This window comes from Mus caroli, unplaced genomic scaffold, assembly GCF_978045245.1.
Source record: "Mus caroli unplaced genomic scaffold, Mus_caroli_1 scaffold_10, whole genome shotgun sequence".
Taxonomy (NCBI): domain Eukaryota; kingdom Metazoa; phylum Chordata; class Mammalia; order Rodentia; family Muridae; genus Mus; species Mus caroli.
The window spans coordinates 20,112,042-20,127,846 of NW_028227265.1; the positions used below are offsets into that span (position 1 = coordinate 20,112,042).

At 43.5% G+C, this 15,805-nt stretch overlaps 1 long non-coding RNA gene across 1 annotated transcript; it reads right to left on the reverse strand.

Annotated features, from left to right (window-relative positions):
• Positions 1 to 10,424: 10,424 nt before the first annotated feature.
• LOC110300741 (uncharacterized) lies at positions 10,425 to 14,937 on the reverse strand. Its single transcript, XR_002378616.1, has 3 exons — positions 14,890 to 14,937; positions 14,450 to 14,636; positions 10,425 to 10,792 (listed from the first exon to the last, which is right to left on the reverse strand). It is a non-coding gene; the product is annotated as an uncharacterized LOC110300741 (long non-coding RNA).
• Positions 14,938 to 15,805: the final 868 nt, after the last annotated feature.

Genomic DNA, 15,805 nt, shown 5'->3' on the forward strand with positions numbered 1-15,805 from the left:
GAAATCCATGAACAAATAAATGACAACGTGAGGACGTAAGTGCCACTCGGAGATATGTTCAGTATCATCGACAGATGGAGGAGGATGAGAACCACGTGACCCTGATGAATTTACAGAGGCCAGGAGAAGTTAAGCGGATGGTGTAATTCCATGGCGGTGAGTGGGTGGGCCCTGAGTGTGGTCAAACAGAAGGGTAAGCCTATCTGGAGTGGAGCCTTGTGGCACAGACCTGCAATTTCAGATACTCAGAGAGCTTGTCAGGAAGACTGCAAATCCAAGGCCTGCCTGGGTTCTAGAGAAAATTCCCGGCTGGTCTAGACAGCTCATGGAATCTCATCTCAAAGTAAAAGGTGAACATGGTCCGGGGACACAGGTCAGTGACAGAGCATCTGCTTATGATGTGGAAGGCCCCAGCTCCATCCGCAGCACTACACACACAAGAAATGAAGTCAACCATCAAGTAAGGGCTGTTTTCTCCATACTGAAGAACGCTAAATGGTCCTTATTATCTCCTTCCTTTGGTATCATCACACTGGAGCCTGGAAAGCAAAGGAACTCCTGCAGACCATCTTCACAGGCTGAGAGAGTAGCCCAAGATAGAGTGCCCACCTCCTATGTCTCAAACCGCAGGTTCAGTACCCGGCACAGGGTAGGCAGGAACCTGAGACTTCCCACAAGATTTACACAGTGCTCCTAATATTTCAATGAAAAAGTGTTGCATCCCGGGAAGGCTCATTAGCATTTCTGAGCTCCAGTTTCACTTTTTATAAAGATTCTATTATAATCTCCAAAAGAATCGCAGGAAAAATTAAACCCAAGCAAAATGATGCAGGATGCAATGTGCCTTGCTGATTAAATTCCATCAATGGAAGCCAGCTTCTCCCTCCATGAAGTGGACAATTAAGAGAGACACCCGAGAACGCTCCTTTCGGGACCAAGAAAGAGCTCAGCAGCAGTACTCTGCCAATAGAACAAGCATAGCAAAGTCTGTCCTGTTCAGACATGGTAGGTAGGCCCCTATACACCTTCCATTGCCTTTTTCAAGGTTTATAGTTTTCTATTTTTTTTTTCCCTCCAGGATGTAAAAAGTTTGGTAGTGTTGAGTCCAAGACTATTGAGATGACCTTGCGTGGCCGTTACTATCCCTTGTTTACCTTTTGACTGAGGTTTCTTCCAGCATCTTTCTTCTCACGTCTCCTGAGCACTTACTTAGTCGTGAACCTCAATTTAAAATGTTCAACTAGGAGGGAGGCAGTGAACGGGATGTAAGGTGAAGAAGTAGAGACATAAAATTAAATAAGAAAAAATCAACCATCTACTTTTTGTTTTAAGTTCAAAATCCTTAGAAGAAAAGGTGAGAGGGAATAATATACACATTGGAGCTGATCAAAGGGACTGTCTACCTCATTGTAAATATCAAGGCCTGGTGTTATCAAGCAATATGTGAGCTTTCCTTGGGACAGCTAGAGGTGGAGGGCAAGAGCCTTCAGGGCACAAAGAAGGAAGAAAAGGTCACAGCGCTCTCTGTGTACTAGCTTGTCAGAGGAAACAATCCCTGTGCCTGGTCGCACATGGCCTGGTTGCACAGTAGCTGCAACAACTAGGGAAGGTCTGGATGTAATCCTGCTGCATACGCTTCCCATTCAGAGTGACTTCTGACTCACAAGGCTGATACTTGGCTTTCACAGGGATGCTCTTGGAATCTGAGCCTTTGGGGAGATATTCAAGAAATGGTAGAGAATCTCTGGCTGGCTAATTGTGGCTACTCTTCCAGTGAAGGGCAAGTTTTCAGGTGTCAGATCTTCTGGGAGTTTCTACACATGCACATGTACACACATGCACACTGCGGCGCTTGCCATGATGACGGCCCCCATAGGCTTATAGATTTGAACGTCTGTTTCCCTGGTTGGTGGATTGTTTAGGAAGGATTAGGAAGCATGGCCTTGTCAGAGGAGTTGTATCACTGGGCTGGGGAGCCTTGAGGTTTTAAAAGCTCATGCCAACCCCAGTCTCATTCTGCTTCCTGCCCGTGGATCAGGATGTAAACCCTTAGCTACTACTCTAGCACCATGCCTTCCTGCCACCATGTCCCCTATCACGGGTGGTCCTGGGAAGACCCTATGAAACTGTAAGCAAGTTCCCAGTTAAATCCTTCATTTTGTAAGTTGCCTTTCGTCAGGGTGTCTCCTTACAGCAATAGAATGGAAACTAAGAGAAATATACACAGATGCATCATGTAAATGCTCACATGTAATACAGACACAGACATCAAAGGTTTGTTTAAAGAAAAAAAGTAAAAATGTCCAATCGAACTAAATTAAAAATTGGGGCAGGGTAAGGAGAAGTGATAACTATTTCTCCTTTGCAAGAGAAATAATCTATATTTAGTATTCTGAGATTTGCACCCCCCATCAGTTTCCCCCATAGCTCTAGCCCTAACCCCCCACAGCAGTAAGGACAGAGTTACAGCAGTGAGGACAGAAAGAATCCTTGGACTCCACACTGATGATTTATCCCGGTCACAGAGGGGACACCTAGCTAACCGAGGTTAACAGCTCTCTCGGTTTCATTTCAAAAAGACATTAGCATGGCTGCTCTATGAAATGCTGATGTGCCAAGTACTGATTCATTCACCTGCAGAGTTCACCAGGAGGCAGGGACCTATCTGACAGGCAGGGCTGGGCTCCCGGCCTTTTCCTAAAGGACAAGCCCATAATTCATCTGGCCGTGCTAAATTACACCCGACGCTTTGCTGAGGACTTCAGGTACCCTCACCCGACTGCAATAAGTCTAAGGCGGGAGGGGAGGGTGGGCGTGACCAAAGCGTTCTCTGAAAAGCCACACAACGGATCCACTTGTGGGAAGGGATATCTGCGGCTTACATGATTTCTAGGCACTGTATGTATACCTGCTTTTGTTCTGTGAGACTGAGACTTAGTCAGGGGCATATTAGGAAGGGCGTCAGAAAGAAGGTGGCCTTGGTATTATTGCACATAGGAGCTTCTATGTTATATAGCTGATGCTCCAGGACTTCTACTCTTTCAGTGTGTACAGTGGGGGTATGGATATTTTGTACTTGCTGCTGTTTGTAGGGATGAAGCACAAGGTGTTTAGCCAGAGCTTAACAGAAGTTCGAAGGGATGTGATGTTTCGTTATCATATGCTAGGAGCTGGAGACACTGCAGTGAATAGGTAGATACAAGAGTCTTCTCTCATGGAGCTTCTAGCCTGACTCAGGAGGTGTGAACTTACCAAGAGGAGCTAGGATGACTGACCTGTGAAGCCAGCAGGGTTCAGCATCCACCAAGGGCTTGACAGCTCTGGGATGAAGAAGTATAAGTGCATAGAGGAAGAAAATGAATTAAACATTGTTGGTACCTTCAGATTCCACATCATGCCCTTTCATTATGTCATTTGTTTCATCAGGGAAGAAAGTTAAAGCCAAGGCTAGACCCTAGGGATAAGGGTTCTAAGGCAGTCTCTTAAATAGAAGAGACATGAGATGCATGTTGCCTAGTGGAAAGTTGCTGAGGTTAGCCATTCATAAAGTCAGCCTTGTTAGTCACAACCTTGTCGTTTACGAATGACAGAGTGTAAACCACTCATCTCCTTCTGAACCTCTGTCCCCACATTTCCAACTGCAGGATGAGGACGCCCTCTGCCCCCAACAATGTGGCCAAGAGCATGGGGAACACGGTGGATGTGAGGAGGCTCTGATGGTAAGTAAGATGACACTATCGATAGGAGAAATACCACATTTTATCCTATTTACCTTAGAAGACTCCAATCTGCTCCCAAACAATGAAAAATTTCGGACATTAAAGAATTCCAACAAGCCAGGTGTGGTGGTGCACTCCTTTAATCCCAGCACTTGGGAGCCAGAGGCAGGCAGATTTCTGAGTTCGAGGCCAGCCTGGTCTCCAAAGTGAGTTCCAGGACAGCCAGGGCTATAAAGAGAAACCCTGTCTCGAAAAACAAAACAAAAAACAACAATAACAAAAAAAGAATTCCAACAATGAAATCAGATACAACATTACATATTGCCCCGCACTTACAGGAGCATGACTTGGAGATTTTTCTCTTTGTTTTAATCAGAAGGACTCCTATAAGTGGAGGGGTCTCAGAATGATTAGCTAGTCTATCTTAATCATGTATTGGGGGGGGGGGAAGTCACTGCTATCCTAACAGTTTCATTTAATAAGAACCATAATATTTACGAACCAATTCCCTTTATCTTTCCATCATTTCATTTAATTTCTTTGTATGAACTCAAATCTGAAGCACATGGGAATCCTCTTGTCTGTTCTTCCTCGCCACACAAGCTATCCCCCAAACTAAATTCTGCTCTCTGTTCTCATCTTCAACCGAGTCTTCTAATCGTTCCTTTTCCCCCTGATACTTCCTATGTCAAAATCTGTGGATTCTGCAGTTTCCTTGAGATTAGTAGGCAGGTAGCTCTGGGGCACAGAGGTGGCCCCCAGTCGGCACAGATGCAACAGATGCTGCCTCCAACCCAGAGGGGAGGAGCTGACATTGCCACCATTGTTTATGGCTCTGCAGGCAATTTTCAATCTGTGTGACCCCGCACACAGTCTACCCAATTTGAATTAATTTTGCAAGTGAAAAATTCACTCGGCGGTGTATTGAATGCTTTAGGAAAATCCGTATTTATTAACTTTGGCGCAGCCCCTTCGCCCATTAATCTTGTAAGGTGATTTAAAAGAATGAACACATTTGTCTAGAGTGATCTGTCTGTCTCCATCTTCAAAGCTTCCTCCTGCATTCGACATCACTACCCTCTACCTCTCTCCTATCATTTTCTCTTTCTATAGGATTCACTCTATTACTAGGCATGGGTGTGTGTGTCATATTTAATAGATGACAATGCCCAAGAACACTTTTTTGTTTGTAAAATATACAAGCTGGGGATCATTGAAATATTTGTTGATGGTTAGATTCATAAGCATACTGAGTTAATGTAGCCTCTATTTCAAGGTAGGAGCCTGAAGATGTTGTCAGGTCTTTCATGTTGTTGCTGTATAGAGGTTTCTTTTCCTTGAAGCAGTCAGACGGAAAAGTAGGAAAGATGCGTCATGATAGAGGCATGGAAGAAAAGTTCCTGTAAGGAACTCTGGTTGCTTAGGAAAGAATGCCAACAGCTGACAAAATGGGACTTCACGAAGCCGAGACGCTTCCACACAGCAGAGGGAACGAGAGCAAAGCGACAGACTATAAAATGGGAGAAGATCTTCACTGGTTATACATCTGACAGAGGGTTGAATAGTATCTAGAATATAGAAAAAAAAAAACCCAAAACCTAAAAAATCTAAATAACAGACAATGGAATCAATCAACAAACAGGCCAATGGAACTAACGGGTAGTTCTTGAAAGATGAATGACAAACGGTCAATAAACCTTGGAGGTAAACTTAAAATCACACTGATCCTTTATCTCACCCCTATCTGAATGCCAGGCATCAAGAAAACAAGGACCCATGAATACGGGTGAGGACGTAAACACAGGGGAACCGCCATGCACTGGCAGTGGGAATCTGAACAGGGGAACGGAGTATGGAGGGTCTTCAAATGAACTAAAACCAGAAATTCCACAAGACCCAGCAAGCTTCTGGTTATTTACCTAAGGGGTGTCAAGTTAGCATACCACAAACACATTTGCACAGCAATTTGTATTGCTGGTCTATGGACAGTAGCTAAATTATGGAACTTACGCAGGTGTCTGTCAACAGAGGAATAGATGAAGAGAATTTAATGTTTTGGGCTTAGAAATGTTGGGCTGGAACTGACCTGAGAGCCTCTTTCCTGAGGACCAGCTCCCATAGTATCTAGAGGAGATACACAAGCTGCCAATGGAGAATAGCAGTCAACAGGGCTGGCCAGCTGTACAGCCTACTAACCACAACAACTAACATGGCACTATATACCAGGGTGCAGTATATACCAGGGTACAGTATATGCGAGGGTGCAGTATATACCAGGGTGCAGTATATACCAGGGTATAGTATATACCAGGGTGCAGTATATACCAGGGTGCAGTATATGCCAGGGTGCAGTATATACCAGAGTGCAGTATATGCCAGGGTGCAGTATATACCAGGGTGCAGTATATACCAGGGTGCAGTATATGCCAGGGTGCAGTATATACCAGGGTGCAGTATATACCAGGGTGCAGTATATACCAGGGTGCAGTATATACCAGAGAGCAGTATATGCCAGGGTGCAGTATATACCAGGGTGCAGTATATACCAGAGAGCAGTATATGCCAGGGTGCAGTATATACCAGGGTGCAGTATATACCAGAGAGCAGTATATACCAGGGTGCAGTATATACTAGGGTGCAGTATATACCAGGGTGCAGTAGTGGCACACATATTGTGGGGATAGCCAAGAGCTGTTTAATTGGAGTCAAGGTCTTCTCAGCAGGAGAGAATTCATGCCTGGTGCTGTAACCCAGGCAACCAACCACGGCTGGTGAGGTCACGGATCCTAGAAGAGCCCCTACTACTGCCACTTTATCAAACTAGTGTAATTTCTAACCACATCCTGAATACTTATCTTCACACCCACAGAGAAGTGTAGCTCTCACCTGCCCCCAGAGACGCTTATTATTGCAGCGAATGGAAACCATCATAGAAATCCATGTCAAAATGCAAAGAACAGCTGATCATCCATTGCCCAACACCAACTGCTCCATGTACAAGACTTATTACTCCTAAGGCTCTGGGACGTCTTAGGAGAGAAGGGCAGAGGACCAGGACATCTGCTATGAGATGTTGTCTTCTACATATGACAGGGGAGCTGCACCCGTGAAGTGTCATTAATATGGTTGCCTAGACAAGACTCGAACAGTGACAATCCCACGCCCAACATGAATGGAGAGAACTTCACAAGGCCTCACTCCAAGATGAAGAGCTAGAGGTAATTATCAGCCACTGAAGGGAGCAAGAATGAGCCCCTGCCCCCATATTTTATTTAATTCCAAGTGGTTAGCCCTAAATATGTATACATGCAAGCAAGAACAAATGGATGCAGCAGGTTGTATGTGTGTGTGCTTGTGTATGTGTGATAATAATAAAAAAAGAGGATGTGGCCGGGTGTGGTGGCACACGCCTTTAATCCCAGCACTCGGGAGGCAGAGGCAGGTGGATTTCTGAGTTTGAGGCCAGCCTGGTCTACAAAGTGAGTTCCAGGACAGCCAGGGCTACACAAAAAGGATGTGAACTCAGGAGGGCAGAGGAGGAGTTAGTGGGGCGAAGGAAGGCTGAAAATTATGTAAATATAGAACTCATGCATGAATTCTAATTTTTTATAAAGAAAATATGGGGAGGATATATACACAAAATGGATAGTTCTTCAGCCATGAAGATGGAAGATGTTGTGCCATTGGCAGAAAAATGGTCGAAACAAGGGGACTATGGATAATCATGTTAAGCAAATCAAGTGAGTTTCAGAAAAACAAATACTGCATAGATTCTGCCATTTGTAGAATACAGATTTTTTTTTCATACAGACACATAAGATTGCATGTCTATATTTGACATGAATTTAGACAGGAAAACGTCTAGGTCAGCAATGGAAGTAGTAGAAGGGAGGAGGAAGGGAGGGGGAGGGAAGGGGCAGAGAGGGCAGGAAGAGGGACTATGCTCTGAGCACACGATCTACTTGCACGAAAACGCATCTGTGAGACCCAGTCCTGTGCATCATCAGTGCAAGGCAATTAAAATATTACTAAGAACCCAACATAGGGAAGATTAGAAACGTTTAAAGTGCTTGTAGAAGTGAAGCAAAAGCTATGTCTCATTATGAAATTATCTCACAGCTAAAATAATAAAGAAGTGCCTGCTATACCACTTAATACGTTTGAAGTGGCCCACCCATCTTGTTACATTTTCCCTCCTGCCTGGGAATGATGTATACAGTATTATACTAAAATATTTCTTCTGCTAGCAATGCCCACATTTATTTGCAAATAAGTATTGTTAGGTATTTCTCTACATATATCTAAGCAGGTTTGATTGATCTCCCAAATATTTCTGTTCTTTTTTTAATTCAATTTACATCCTGATCGCTGCCCCCTCCCAGTCACCCCCTCCCACACCCCCTCCCCCCAAACCCCTTCCCTTCTACTCTGAGAGGGTGGAGGCCCTCCTTGGGTATCCCCCCCCAACACTCTGGTATATCAGGTCTCTGTGGGACTAGGCACATCCTCTCCCACTGAGGCCAGACAAGGCAGCCCAGCTAGAAGAGAATATCCCATGGACAGGCAACAACTTTTGGGATCGCCCCCTCTCCAGTTGTTAGGGACCCACATGAAGACCAAGCTGCATATCTGCTACATATGTGCAGGAGGCCTAGGTCTAGCCTGTGTATGCTCTTTGGTTGGTGGTTCAGTCTCTGAGAGCCTCATGGGTCCAGGTTATTTGACTCTATTGGTCTTCCTATGGAGTTCCTATCTCCTTTGGGGCCCTCAATCCTTCCCCTAACTCTTCCATAGGAGTCCCCAAGCTCCATCCACTGTTTAGCTGTGGGTCTCTGCATCCATTTGAGTCAGCTGCCGGGTGGAGCCTCTCAACCCTCAAATATTTCTTACCTTTCAGGTTTGGGTAGATTTTTTTCCCCCTGAAGAACTCCAGGGTTGTAAACCAAATCAAGAGAATTGGGGGTTAAATAAGAATACAAGATAGTTTTGTAAGAGTAAGGAAGTTGAGACAAGAAATAGTAATCCAAGAGAAAGATGATTACATTAGAAAAAGGCCTGCATATGTAAAGAGTATGCATGCATCAATTATGAACCTCAGGAGCCAAAACATATAAGAGATCACCTATGTTGCTTTCTCTCAAAAGAAAGGAGTTAACAGGGGTCAATTCTTTGAGAGCAATTCTTGATCCACAGAGCCAAGAGCCCCTTAGCCTCATCCACTGTTGTACTGCTTGTTTTTTCGTCTAAGTTTCTGTAACATTCCATCTGGGAATGTTAAAGAGAAGGAGAACCCAGAATGGTAATTTTCAACCTTCTGCTACAGTAGGTAGGTGCGAGTACTGAAATCCGAGCCAGGCTCTGAAGGGTGTGTTAGCGTCCATTGCCCAAATATACTTACTGATGACCTTTGTATGATAAATACACTTTACTTGGGTCTTTGCCTTATTGGCAGGGCAAAATGAACTTTACTCAGTTTCAATTTAGTAACTTAAATTTGTGAGGTTTATTGTCATTTTCCAGTCAGACATGATCGCATGCCATTGAACTGTTAATCAAAGACTGGGGTTCAATGTGCATTCATGCAAAAGTGATATTAAATGGATGACAGCTACTTGATAATAAAAACAGCTATATTTTCCCCCAATTTTATCTATTCTGATATATATCTTCTCCCTATTATAGATGGGTTCATTGTAGATCAAAATAAATATGCCCAAGAAATATGCAGCCTCACTTTGATCTGTGAATACCCATTCATTTACACAGAAATGACTAATATTTATTACTGTGAAAAAAAGAGGTACACATAAAATTAAGTCAGCATGCATGAATAAGTCCTGATTTTTATGCGACATTAATATTGAGGAGCTGAGTGCATGTCTGCAAATGTGGCTTTATGTATATGACCATCTGTGTTTATCCCACATAAAACATCCATGCTAAGGACTGAGGATGCCTTTATTATTAGTGTTCTGGTTTTCAAGGAAATATTAAATAATAATGATTTTCCAGAACATAGAGTTTTAGAGAGGACTTACACTTTATAAATGGCTTTAGCATCAAAGCTGTTTGCCTGTCTTTTAAAAGTCGGCTGGTAAGGTTCAGAAAAGCTCAGAAAAAAAGTCCTTTATCTCCATGACAGCCTGCCCTTCCCTCACATTTGCAAATGAGGGTCAAGGTGGTCCTCACCTTACACGTTTACAAGAAGTTGAACAGATCTGAACTTCAGGTACTAATCACAGTAGGTCATTAATATTGGCTTAATGGTCATTAATGTGACCTAATTTTTTATTAGATTTACCCATTTTGTTTTGTGTGTGTTTTGTCTGTCTATCTGTCTGTCTGCCTGTCCGTGCATGTGTGCATACCTGTGTGTGTGTGTGTGTGTGTGTGTGTGTACTCTGTGTATGCCTGGTGCTTGAAGAGGTCAGAAGAGGGCATCAGAATCCCAGAACTAGATTTATGGGTGGGTGTGGATGCTGGGAATTGAACCTGGGTCCTCTGCAAGAGCAACAAGTGCTCTTAACAACGGAGCCATCCCTCCATCCTGAACATACGACTTTAAAGAGGTTATTACTTGAGACTTGCACTGAAGGGGAAACAGGACAGGTCCACGTGGTTATCTTAGCCCCTGGGATCAAGAGAGAATTTGACCCAAGCAAACCATCAATCTACCAACATTAATTTCAAATTGTAAAGTCTGTGGTCTTTAAAAGGCTCTCTGCCTTTGAATTTTCCCATCTTTATTCCTTTCATCGTCTAGTAAAATATCTACGATATAGACTAGATACTGTGCTAGGCGTGGTAAAGTCCAAGGCATTATCTACATTTTCAGGAGTGACCCTCTTGCAGGAGGGACAAAGCAAGTTGACACAGATCCAGGTGCCAGGCTGGAGAGATTGTAGAGCCCTCTGGGCACAGAAGAGTAGCCACGGACTCCAGCTGAGGGAGGGCTGCTAATGTTCTATTGGATGCTTCAGTCAAGCTTTGTAGGAGAAGTGCAAGCTGTTCAGGAGGAGGGCTTCTTAACAGGCACCCACAGACTTCCAAGGATTAGAGAGAGTGCAGCAAGCCTATGAACATGGATTGGGGAAACAAGACAAAATCTTTCTGTTTTCATTAGCATTGAATTTTCTTCCATTGCAAATATAGGAGACAAACCACAGCAACATTAATAATGCCACTATTAGTGTCACCTATAGAAATCGCAACTGTTTTTGTATTATATAAATACATCCTTGTAAGCAGTTGACATCTTTTATGGTCATTTTTGCTTTAATATTGTATTTACTATACATCTACTACTGGGCTACATCAGTGTTTTAATAAGAAATACCTGTTAGTGTATCAAAAAAAAAACTGATTTTAATACTTAATTGCTTTAATCTCTTAACAAGTAAATTTCTATACTGATTGGCTTCCCTTGTTAGTCTGTATGCCTTTTTCTTCACACATACAATAGAATCATTTTTGCAAAGTTGACATGGGTTTCAGGTGGTACCTGATTCAGCAAGGTTAAGAATTCTCCAAAGGAATAGCTTATTCTAGATTTTAATCACTTGATGTTTCAAACTTTACATACTGTTTTATTAAGAAGAGGCATCAAGACACAATATATATGTAACGACTCTGTAAAACACAGTGAGCAACAGTCATTTTCCAAATTTTCATAGAACACACTGGGCAACAAATCTTTAAGATGTATTAACAGCTCACACAGAATTTCTAACAAAATAGGTCTCGAATGACCTCAGAATCGAGGGCAGGCTGTGATTTGATAAGGGGCAAAGAAAGATGGCTGAACAGCTCCTCTGCCCTTTGAGGTGGGGAATGGCTAAGTTGCTAAGGCTCATTTAAGATCAATCAACATTTGCATACATGTATTTCATTGGTTGTAGTTGAATATGCTAAAATGTTGTCAAACATTAACAGAGACAGCTGATAGCCATGAAAAGAACACTTGACCGGAAACCCATGGTTTCAGGTCTTAGCCTTAAGTCTGACATTAAAATGTGTCCCCGTGTACATGCTATTTCATCAGTAAAACAGCCACAACAACCACTGCTCTAAGTTATCTCTTACGTTTGTTCTGAGAGCCAAATGAGCATGTCAAAATGCTCAAGAGTTTTGAAACACAATAGGTCTGTTACTAACAAGGAAATAACAGCAAAATATTTATATAATCATATTTTGTCATAAATATTAGAAATTACAGTGAGATTTCATCATAACCTTCATTATTGGATATATTGAAGATCAAGACCATTAGATTGAGTTGGAAAAAAATCTGTCTATATGTATAAACTAAGAAATGAGAGTACAGTATATGAACACATGTGTAACACAGGAGTTAGATTCCTACAAGGCAATGCCTTGTTATCCTCAGTAGCTAGATGACCCTGTAATTAAATTATTTCCCTGAAGCTAGCAATGAGCTTGCAAATACAACCTGTAGCAAAAATACAGGCATCAGTTTATGTATCTGCCGTCTAGAGTTCGTGAGACCAAGAGCATAAACAAATACACATTTAATTGGTGGGATTTAATTCCATTTTAAAATTCTGATCACTTTGCCCACAGCTAACATGCAAGCGAACACTGACAAACGATGCACAGAGGAAGGGAAAGACACAGATCATGGGATAGATAAAAAGTCTATTTCTAGTAATTATGCTTTTCATTAGAGCCTAGGAAAGGGAGATTTAAGTTCCAGCCTGGGCCTTCCATCTTCACATCAATATTGGACGCTTATTTCTACAGAGAAAATATATCACATTTGCCGGGGGGGGGGGTGTTAAAATAAATCAAACAAAGAGAGGCACATTCCAGTTCTCTCCACGGTTGTGAAGGAATACAGGACACTCCAGAGTGTCTTCTCTTTCTAGTTTGAAGTGGTTTTCAGCTTCAAGAACACTTGCAGATGTCCCCACATCAAAACAAAGCCATTGCAGTTATACTTGTGAGACTTTATTGTGTATAAATCATCCAAGTCAAATGGAATCCCTAATACTGACCCTTGACTACCAGTTGAAATAGTCCCTAATCTTCAGCCATCCACTAAAAGAGTCGGACAAGATGCCTTTGAGTTTTGAATATAGCACATCTGGATAAAAACAACCAAACCAACTCACAAAAGCAAAGCCTAATATGAATCTTGTAAAAGGACATTTAAGTGCAAATAGAGAAATATTAATTACTAAGTTGCCTATGATCACTGTTTCCCAAATCCAGACCCCTGCCACATGGGCATTTATCAGTTTCTGGGATGATGAAATAGTCTACAATCAGGAGAAAAATAAAACAATACAATTGCCCAATATTCCATGCAGTCATACACAACCACTAATGTACATTCCTGGCCAATCTAAGATCTTCAAGTATTTAATTCTGTTACCATAAATTACACATTAATGAAACATGCTCAGAGCAGACACACTATTAATACCAAAGTAAGGCTGATCAAAATGGAAATCCCCAATTTCTAAAGATTGTATTCCAAACACATAAGCAGATAATTAGTTTAAGGAGCACAGCAGATTTTTTTTTTTTTTTAAACCCACATGCTCTTCCACCTAGATTTCTAAAACCTAAAGCTGACTGGATGTTGAGGGCTGTCTTTCCAGCGTGTGGCAAGCTTTGATCAATGTTATCTGGCTGGCTGGATTCATGGCTCTGCTGCTGGGGAGACTTCCTATACTATCCCTCCGTTTCCATTCCTGTTTGTAAGGGTGCTCTGCTCCCTCCTCCCAAGCCTACACTTATGAGGTGGTAGGAAGCTGGAATGTGGGACTCGTCCAGTTGTTCTCCTAGTGCGAATATCGCAAAGGTGGCCATTGCAGGGTCTCATCAGCCTTGGGGAAAACATTTGCGGCGTAAAGCCTGTTTGTCGTGTGATCCAAACTGATTCACCAATAAAAGCAGAAACAAAGCATATACTTTTTTCCCCCGTCCTGTATCCCCCTCATCACTCGGATAGCCCATTTCTTTCTGAGTCCTGCATCCTGAATGTACATGAATTACACAGCCCTCCCTGGGAAGCCACACTCGCTCCTCAGCTGGAAGCTGCAGTCAGAAAGAAAGGATTTTTCACCTGGCTTCTGATAGACACCGTGCCTGCTACACCGAGGGGCTGAGAGTTGGCTTCCAAACAGAAGGCAAGATGTACAAAGGGGTGCCGAGTGGGAGACGTGTGCAAAGAAGTGTGGGAGCTTTAACCTGGAATGGGCCACTCTCCTTGCGCCCATACGAGGCTCCTAGGCTATTTTAATTATAAATATTTATATCCACGGAAGCAAATTCAGAAGGATTTATATCCCAGGGGAGCACAGATCAATAGATCCAAGCAAACCTCATATCTAGGCTGACCACTTAACACTGTTATCACCGATTAGGGCCGCTTGGCCCTCCGGGAAGGTGTCGGTTTCGCTCTTGTCCTCCATAGGTCCACCCTATTCTTGGCCCCAAGAGAAAATCAATAACACAATGTAAGGATCAATGCCCAGGACATCTGCTTGGCTGCAGTGGCTCACCTTCGGATCAGAGTTTGGTTCACCCTTATCTATCCCACGAATCCTCATTTACCCCCTCCAGCCCATGCTCCCAGGTCTGCGGGGGGGCTTCTAGAATTTGCTCATTACTAAAATCAGCCAAAACACTGCCGATACTTTTTGAGTCAGGAAAGAAAGATGTGGTGATCTTTTGCCTCACTTTTCAAAAGTAAAGAAACTTACCAGGTGTCAATGATCGGGTCAGAGTCGATTTCTTGCCTCGTGGCCACTGCACGTTTCCTGTTGCCCGTTGCTGGGCCACCGAGTGCCGTCGGCGCTCCCGGAGCTAGCCAGGTTACCGTTCCAGGTTTGTCGGCAGCTCCCTAGCTTGGTCTGCAGTTGATAGATCCTCTGCTCCTGAAGCATCCAGCTATTGACCCGCCCAGGGAAAGAAAGAAAAAAAAATGGGAGAAAAAAATCAATTAATACTAAACAGCTTAACAAAACCCTGCGTAGCACAGGCCTAAAGCTCACAGGGTAGGAGTTGAGGTGGGCTCAGTGGCGACCCTGTACAATCATGGGGACAGGCTCAGCCAGCTAGAAAGCTGATGTTCCAGGGACAGGAAGCCAATATGGTAGGCGTGATCACACACACACACACACACACACACACACACACACACCCCACAGTGCCTTCTTGCTCCCCCCTCTCTCATTCTTTAGCTTTGTCTGAAGTGCCTTAGACCGGGAGCAGAGAGGACAGTGCACGTACCTGCTCATTGTGGAATGTTGAAGAGTCACAATCACCCCAACAGAAGGGCTGCGACCAAAACTCCCAGAATGGGTGGATGGGTGTTTTTATTTGTTCGCATGTTTGTGTTTGGAGGGAGTGGAAGGAAGCAGAGATCTTGTTTTGTTCTGAAAACGGCAACACCAGTTATGTGTCGGAGGATAGTTACTCTGTGCATTTGTTCTTGCGCCTCCCTATCCTTACCACACTCAGACAGACATGAAGCTTTTTAAAGTAGAAGAAGGATGAGAAAATGGGGGGGGGGGTGCTGAGGGGGTGGGGGGAGCATCGTACCTTGGCTTCTAGGCCTTCTGTCTTCTGCAGGAGCTTGGCTTGGAAGGCTCTGGATTTTTGCATCTGTTCCAGCTGTAAGGAGTTTACATAGGGAGGGAGCAAGGAAGGATCATGAATGTCAACCAATGAGCAATTAGCATGACAAGACTAAAGTATTGATCCACCAAAGCTCACTGCTCTGCAGAAGCCCCAGAGGTAGAGGGGCTCCCCTGTCACTAACTCCAACAGCAGGCTTTGCAAACGTGCATTACAGAGCCAGGTAGCTTTCACAGTTCCGGTCTTTTTTCTTTCCCCTGTGGTAATGTGGGGTGGCACCTTCATGCCCACCTGCAGCGCTTAGAGTTGTCTCCACCTCTGGGCAGAGAGCTGAAGAAAAGCAAGCAAGGATTTTTGTGTGCCCCACTTCATCCTTTAAAAATTTTTTTTTTTTAAATGCAGTCCCTCCCACCCCACCCCACCCCCACCCAATGGTACCAGGAGTTTCTGTGTATTGATTAGGGAAAGGCAAGGGTGAG